General features: G+C 47.9%; 2 non-coding genes across 2 annotated transcripts; both read right to left on the reverse strand.

Moving 5' to 3' along the window:
- Positions 1-201: 201 nt before the first annotated feature.
- TRNAE-CUC lies at positions 202-274 on the reverse strand. The gene has a single exon. It is a non-coding gene; the product is annotated as a tRNA-Glu (tRNA).
- Positions 275-8220: 7946 nt separating this feature from the next.
- TRNAE-CUC lies at positions 8221-8293 on the reverse strand. The gene has a single exon. It is a non-coding gene; the product is annotated as a tRNA-Glu (tRNA).
- Positions 8294-8845: the final 552 nt, after the last annotated feature.

Here is an 8845-nt window from a genome sequence, read left to right on the forward strand (position 1 = left end):
CAGAGAAGCATTTTCAGTCAACAGGCCAGCTTGTTTCACATCAACTGAATGTCCCCTAGACTGTCTGATCTACTGCGTGCTTGCAGGTTTAGTTCAAAGGATCTGTCGGCAGGAAGGTTAGGGTAGTCCACAAATCATGATCGGAACAACTACATCATCATCATCATCATCAAAAGTTAAATTACAGAAGAATAAAAAACGTTCCGTCGCCGGGACTTGAACCCGGGTCTCTCGGGTGAGAGCCGAGTATCCTAACCACCTAGACTACGACGGATTTGTGAATTTTTGATGTAGATGCCGGTAATTGATTAAATTCAGTTCTGACGTACTAAAGTACATACAGTGTTCACTTGAGATAGCTTACCAGGTTGGCCACTTGGTGCCGTTGTCGGTTGCTTAATCACTCAAAACCCCACAAAAGTGTAGTACTCCCTCCTAAGTCCTAATATTCATCTTAAGCAAGTTGAGACCATTTCCCCGTTCATCATCCTTTGTTTTAGGTAAATGTCAAAATGTTAAAAATATGATGCCTGTTTTTTAGCGTTTGCCAGCGGGCATCCAGATTTGCCACATGAAAACATATAAATTTGTCATGTTATTGTGTAAGATTTGCCATGTTCTAAAGTGATAATAGTCATATAGTGTAAAAAGTTGTCAGAAAAAATACCATGTTGCGGCGAGTAATTGCCATGTGCTCGATTGGGATCCAACGTATCTAAGGGCGTCAGAATTTTAAAGCTAAAAATCTGAAGTCAGATGTATATTGGAATTCTTGTTTTAAGAGTAGTACTGGTATTCAACATGTATCCTTCGTTAAAAAAATAGAAGTTCTGTTGTCAAGAAAGAACTTAGAATTTCTTATACCCTTCTTGTGAAAGAAAAAATTCTTATATCTGCAAGTTACACCGTGATGCCACCATTTATACCATTCTTTTAACAAGACTCCTCTGTAAGTTGCACCGCAACTCAAGTGGGACTGTGGTAGCGACCGAGGGTGCTTGCAAGAACCTTCTGATTTTGCACCAAAAGAACCAAACCCAACCCAACCCAACTGGAAAGGCCAAACCCTTCCCATTTTCTCTCCACCGTATGCAAAGTATGATGTCGGTGGATCTACACTCCTATATCGTTGGCGGCCACGACGCTCACTTTCTACCTCGACTTCGCCGCCTCCGTCAAAGCCTATACACAGTCATCACCCTCTCCGCGTTGCACATTAGCGACCTTCTCCTTGGCCACCTAATTTTTTCATTTAATAAGTCTTAAATGTATTGTCAAAGAAACAATTCAACAACAGAGAAAAAATTGCATATGAAAATAAAACTATCTCTGTACCCAGAAATAATTTTTCATATATTAAAAGTAATATTCATCTCATATTTTAAAACTTTTACCCACATATGGAAAAAAATATCCATATATTTTTAAAAAAGTGCATACATCTCAAAATAGTTGTTCATGTGTGTTAGAATATATGTGCATGGTCTTTAAAAAGTGTTTATGCATTTTCCCCATAAAAACAAAATAGACAATAAATAAAAAACAATAACAAAAAATAAAAAAATGAGAAAAAGAATCAGAAAATCCCCTGATCTTATTTGGCTTGGCCACCCACTTGGGACTTGGGACATAGGACATAGCTCCCCTTGTCACATGAGGGGCAAATAGGATTCCCCGGGAAACTTGGGTGATTCCTATCTCAGGCTCAACCTGTCAAATGTCGACAAAGGCATAGCCACCCTCACTTGTCACTGCGAGCGGTAAATAGGGTTCCTGGGGAAATCTGGATGATCCCTATCTAACAGTCGACCCATCAAAAATATCGATGTGTGGGGCGCTCCCATCATGGACTTCCCATTTTGGGCTTCATAATTTTATTTAATTTTGTTTCTTCCATTTTCTGCAATTTTCCTATTTCCCTTTTCAACCTTTTCTTGATTTATGTTTTTATTTTCCCCTTTTACACTTTAAACTTTCTCCATAAATGTATGAATATATATTGCTTTCACTGTTAATTGTTTTTGTCTATGAATCTTTTAAAAAATGCATGAACTTTTTAACACATGAATATAAATTTTTTATACATAAATATTTCTTGACAATTTTATTTCATACATATGGACTATATGTGTATGTACATGGACCTTTAATTTATTTTCCCCAACACTATTTCCTTTTCTAAATACATTTTCTAAAAACTATTAATCAAAATGCGTATTTCTACCCCCACAAAAATGATTCTTGCTGAAATATTTTTATAAAAATAGAGGAAGTAAATGTGGCATATCATGTCCGGTCCATCCAAAGGTCCTTCAGTCGTTTGCTCGACTGAAACAGGAGGTGTCGAAAATGAGAAGATGATCAAGTAAAAAAGGAAAGTAAATGGGAAGATAATTCCCATAAAAACGAATATGTTTTTTTAGACAAAGGAATATGTGTCACAATATATGGGTTCTTTAGACTTGGGCCTTTTGTTGAAACCAAAGCTCACCTGGGCTTTTTCGCTCAGCCCACACAACACTGGGCTGTTAACCGAGCCGAACACGTCAGGCCTTCTGTATTAACAGCGTCACGTTGGGACTCCCCTGTTGATCGCCCCCTTTCTCTCGTCCTCTCCCCGGACACTGACGCACGCCGGCGCAAGCGCGGCGGCGGCGGCGGCGGCGGCGGCGGCGACAGCGGCCAGGTACCTCTCTTACTCCTAGGTAGGTCCCTCCACTTCGAAGCTAGACTCTTAGTTCTCTGTCTGCTCCCCCGCCTCCGCCATAAGCTATCTGCTCCCGGCCCAGCGGAATCAATATTTAGCTTCTTAACTGAGATCCCGTGGTTGCGGGTTGTTTCGTAGTATGTTTATTTTGACCGTAGTAGATTGATGGAGTCTCAAACAGTTGGGGATATTTCCTGGAGACCTAACCCTAGTTGTGGCCGCGTAGGCTAACAAACCATGGATCATTTGTTCGTGTGCTAGATTAATATTTCATTCAAGTTTGCCTTCAGCACTATGTTGGTTTCGAGTTGGTTAGGAACTCTTTTCTAGTAAAAAAATGTTACCCCCTTTTGTAAACTAATATAAAGTAGAGACCTAAAAGATCTTATATTAGTTTACTATGTAATGTAATGCCATCTCAGTTAGTTTAATATTTTTGTTAAAAGATTATCCCTAATGCCGCTGAACAATGTGGGATGTTGGTTTTTACCGTGTAGCTTCATGAACCATAGTCTGCCTTACTATTATGCTGGAGAATGGTCTAAATTGGACCTGCAGTCTTTTCGTGGGGTTGCTCTGAATGTATTGCTTCGATATTTCTGCCAGATCCTTCTGTTAAGTTTATCGTAAAAATGTTTATGACATAATTTTCCTGGGGCAATTGTCTAAGTCATGAGATAAACACACATGGTGCTTTGCTTTTCTTTGCAGGGAAAACCAATGAACGACGACTATGCAGCACCACATCTTCCAACGGACATCATGTACAAGATCCCAACACACATCTCTGATCCAGCCTCCCTTGCCCGCCTTGCTTCATCCTGCAAGTTCTGGCGTGATCTCATCAAGGAACCCGGTCTTCCTTGATGGCCTTAGGAGGCAGCACCGCGACCACGGCTTCACCCCATCCCTCCTTCTCGGCTTCTTCCTCCAGGACAAGAAAAGGTCTTTCCCAGACCTCTGGAAGCATCACATTGACAAAACCCGCTGTTTGGCACCAAGCTTCGTGCCGATTTCTGAATTGTCACAATTTGTTGGCAGCAAATCTGCTCGCAATGCTATCGAGCCACTATCCCTTGAGACCTTCATTCCAGGTCTTGGAGCAAGCCTCAACTTCCATAGGCCCTTTGCATCCCATTCCCAGGACAATATCCTGGTTCTTTGCCGCCAATCCGAAGTCGACAATGGTCAGGACACGAAGGCTGTGCTATGTGTCTGCAATCCTCTCACTGGTGAAACCTTTGAGATTCCTCGCCACATATATTATGTACCTCCTAACCATTATGTCTTGTTTGTCACCAATGATGTCGACAGTTATGCCATTTTTTGGCTAAGAAAGGCAAAGTGTTTCGTCTCTGTGTGCTATAGCTCAAAGACTGGAACATGGACAAGGACCGAAGAAGAACCTGGGCTAATGCCTGGGCTTTACTTGGTGTCATCCTCAGCCGCTGCTTCTGGTGGTGTCATCCATTGGCTCTGTGGTACTTTGGAACAAATGTCGCTCACCCACGTTGCCACATTGCATATTGAAAATATGGGGCTGTCATACCTGGAGCTCCCACCCGAAGCAAAGCACATCAAGATAACAGTGTTGGCGAATTCAGCAGATGGGGGAATTCTCCTGCTCTTCATGCAAGGCCTTGAGATGTCACTCTGGAAACACATCAATGTACTTGGCAGTGACAGCAACAGTTGGGTTCTTTCTGAAAGGATTGACATGAGAAGTTCCTTGCCTCAGCGGGTGGCTACGCTGGGTAGCCGGGCAAAGGTCAGGTTGGAGATGTTTGGAGGCAAGAGTGGGGTGGTGGTGCTCAGGGTTGTTGGAGAAGGCCTCTTTCTGTTCAGCCTATCAGTGATGAGTCGACGAGGGAGATTGACAGTGCGCGTGTGACCAAGGAGTACTTCCTCTGCCCATTTGAAATTGATTGGTTGTCCTGCCTCGCAATCACAAACCTCGTTGTCGATGGCTCGTTGTCGCTGGACGTCGAAAGGAAAAAGGCTCAAGACAGATGGAGGACATTAATGCGAATGAATTTGGCGGCGGACGAAGCATCTTAATGGCTACAAACAGAGACGGAGGACGAAAAAAAATTAAGGTGTGACGAAGTCTTAAGGAAAGAATTTTTTGGATGCAAATTGAAAGAGTGAATACACACTACAAACGAAATATCAAATGCAATGAAAATGTGGACATGTTTCAATAGAAAAACAACCTAAAACATAAACCCATAATGAAGCTGTTAATGGCATGTCCTGAAACATTAACCTAAAACATGCCCATAATGTAGACATGTTTCGATGGAAGTCACTTGATCTTGATGAGTGACATGTCCCGGAACATTAACACTTTCATGGGTGCTTGGATTTGTTTTTGAGCTGCTTCCACTACCAATTACTTTAAAATACTTTGTCAAATATGCAATCCACAGCGTCAATCTGTCACTAAAATCTGATTGGATTCAAGTTGCTGTTAACAATTACTATAAAATTTCAGAGACATGAGAAATGCACCTCTTCCTCCCTTTCCTTTGAAGTTGCTGACCCGTCCCCTCCTTTTCCATCTTACGGCCCAAACTACTGGAGCTTTCTGCCGCCGCCACTGGAGCCCTGGAGTCGCTGCTGGTGCTTGCTGCCGCCGCCACTAACGCTTGCTGCAGTCGCTGGAGCTTGCTGCCGCCGCCCTCCAAGAGCATCTCCAGCCGTTGCGCCCCCAAGACGCGCCGAAAATCGCCTCTTGGGGGCGAGCCGGCGGGTTTTTCGGCGTGGGGGCGAGTACGTCCCCAGCCGTCGGGCCCCAGACGTTCCCACAGTTCGGCCAAATTTCAGCAAACACGACATATTTAGGCCAAATTTCAACAAACATGACATATTTCGGCGAAATTTAGACTTTTTTACATGAATAAAATGCACGGGAAAAAACCCTAAACTACGGGCCGAAGTAGGCGCTGAGCAGGGCGTAGTCGTCGCCGGCGTCCTCCTCCTACTTCTCCTCCTTGACACGGCTAGCGCCGCTGCTCGACCCCTCGCCCCGGCGCGCTGCTTCACGGCGGCAGCGTTTGGCGATCTCCTCCAGGGCGCGGCGCTGGCGGTCCAGCTCCATGCGCGCGTAGTCCTCGCGCGCCCACTGCAAGGTGGCCTCTTCTTGGTCGGCCTCCCCGGCGAGAGCAGGCTCCGGCTTCACGGCGGCGAGTCCCAGCTCCGGCTTCACCGTCGCCAGCCCTGGCTCCCTCTTCGGCTTGACCAGGCGAGGAGTGGCCGAGGAGGAGGAGCCACGGCCGCCATCGTTGATGACGAGGCCAGCGCCGCGGGTGCGCTTACCGAGCGGCGTCTCGGACGGCTCTGGCTTGACGCTGACAAACGCCGACGTGCCGGAGGAGTGAGAGGAGGATCGGGAGGAGGAGGAGGAGGAGGAAGAGGAGGATGACCATCCCATCATCCTCCTCGGCAGCCACGCGCCGCCGCTCCGAGTGGTCGAGTACTCAAACGGCGGGTCGTTGCCGCCCTCGAGGTGCGCGAGGACGCCGCTGAGCGTGCGGCACGGGACGCCCCACCACAGGCGGCGGCCCTCGTTGTTGTTGCGGCCGTGCGGCGCCAGCGCGTTGTTGGTGGAGGCGAGCCGCACCTCCTGCCGGCGTTCAAAGTACGCCGCCCACGCCGCATGGTTGTCGGCGGCGTACTCCGGGAGCGCCCGCTCCGCGGCCGTCAGGGACGCCCGCGCATGCTCGATCTCGGCGTGGAAATATGTGGCCGCCTCGGGGACGGGCAGAGGGGGACAGGGACCCCGCCGGCGCTGAGCCTCCACCGCGACGGAGCGCGTACGTCGGGCGGCACGGGGTAGTTGGCCTCGTGGAGGAGGTGGGCCTCCCACTAATGCAGCGAGCGGCGGCCGAAACCGTTGGCCGCCGCCGCGTCGCCGGGGTACCTCGCGCTCATGGTTGCCGGGGGGAGAGAGAGGGCCTCGAACGGCGGAGAGAAGGGAGGAAGTGCGGCGGCGAGGAGGGGGAGGATTGGTGCCTCACCGGCGCGGCCAGGGGCGGCTTTTATAGCGGCTCGGGGGCGGCTGCGTGTGAACACGTGGCGGAAGGCGGGGCGGCGTCGCCGCACTTCGCCGCCCGTGAATCAATGGCAGGCTGACCGGCGGCAGCCTTGGCATTGATTCCCCGCGGGAAAACCGAGACGATGAGGACGACCAGCCTTCGTCTCGCTGACGCGCCGGTCCCGCCACTCTTTCGCGCCAAAACGTTCGAGTCGGCGCCCCCGGTCGCCCCCCAGCGCACCGGGTTCGGGTTGAGTGCGCCGGCGACAATTTCGGCCCAATCCGGTGAAAAACAGGCTCATGGGGGCGCGACTGGGCCGATTTTTCGGTGCCGGCGCTAAAAACGGCCTTGGGGGCCTGTTGGGGGCGCGGCTGGAAATGCTCTAAGCCCCCAGCTCACCGCCAGCGTAGCCTACCCCGTCGCCAGTCGCCCGCCTGGTCCTCGCGACCTGAACGGCCGCTGTCGCTGCGCTAGCTTCTTAGGGTTCGTCACTTGCGTGTGCGTCATGTGCCTGAGCGCTCGATGGAATCGAGCTCGACCGCTTCCTGGGCCAACTCTTGCATGTATGTGTCGGCCCATCAGGCCAGCGGCCTCTTTACCTGTTTTGTGGCTGCACTCGAACGAAGGAACGAGATAGCGACGATAGATGCGTACATATAATTTTTTTGCCCAAAATCAAGGTATGGCGACTGCCATATCTTGCCCACCGGGGGCCTCCGCCAGTGGCTACAAATTAAAGAGCGTGAATCTGGTTTTTTGGTGGGTTGGCAACCATGATTTCTTATAACGTTGAACATGCTTCCTTTTGTATGATCATCCTAATGATTACCATCAATTTGTTACTTCAGTTTGATGGCATTGACTGTGAAAGCTTTTCGCTCTTGCGTCCTAGTGAAACCCAAGACTTTCTTATCTGTTCATTATTACGTATTTTATTACTAATCAAATAGGCGCTGTTTAACCCATGTTCTTTGCATCTGAGCTGGTTGACCGTTCTGCTGAAGGGATGTGCAACTGACGCCATCGTAGCATGGTTGTCTTGTCTTACCTTTTCCACATTTCTCCCAGATCAGGGAAGCTTTTGCTCAAGACACCAGTCCGTTGTACAATGCCAAAAATATATTCAGAATCACAACATGCATTTGTGGCGGTCTTCTTCGACCCGTTGTTCTTCTTCAAAAGGTTCAGGGTTCTGCTTCGTTAGTCAAAGAAACATGTACAGTTGGTCAGCTTGTTGCAGCTCCACTGAATGTTCCCAAAGAGGCACTGAAGAACACAGAACATTTAATCTCCTAGGACATTAGATAGAAGTCTTCATCATGCTTGCAACTAGTCAGAAATTTGTTAAGATAAAACTGAAACTGTTTTATAAAGATAAACAGGCAGAATGATGAATGTGAATGAATCATTAAAATCTGGGAAGAAGTGTTGAACATGTGAATGAATCATTAAAATCTAAGGAACACGAAAAATGAATTCCGTCGCCGGGACTTGAACCCGGGTCTCTCGGGTGAGAGCCGAGTATCCTAACCACCTAGACTACGACGGATTTTTGGTGGTTCAACTAATTTTCATTTGTAATATTTCGCTAATGGAGCGGAAAATTTATGGCCCCGTGCTTGCATAGTTACCGGGTTCAGAGAAACTTATGGCTTCGTCCCTCAGGCAGGATCAAATTTCTACCCGATATTTCTCAAGAGAAAACTCCGATCGAATCAAAAACTGATCCGTTGGGGTACATTCAGCGCTCCCACGTGACTAGGCTCATGATGCCATTGTGAAGGAAGAATAAATGATGTCTTACGGTGTGAGTGCGTCAGGGTCAGGCACTATCCACGCTGCCAAAACTTCATGTATGAAAGGGAGGAGAGATAAAAGCAAGAGAAAGTGACTACAATCACCGTGTACACAAATGGGTTTGACTCGTTCTTAAACAAAATATGATGCGCTCTATTCAACAAGAAACATCAGTGTAAGGAGTAGGTCCCAGATACAACCTGGAATGAGATAATGGAAAATCTAGATCATGGAGTGTTCGCTCGACCTGACAGGAGCGTGTATCGTTAACCGTTACATTAACCCAACAATTAACACGAGGTAT

This window comes from Triticum urartu, chromosome 5 (genome assembly GCF_003073215.2).
Source record: "Triticum urartu cultivar G1812 chromosome 5, Tu2.1, whole genome shotgun sequence".
In the NCBI taxonomy this organism is placed as follows: Eukaryota; Viridiplantae; Streptophyta; class Magnoliopsida; order Poales; family Poaceae; genus Triticum; species Triticum urartu.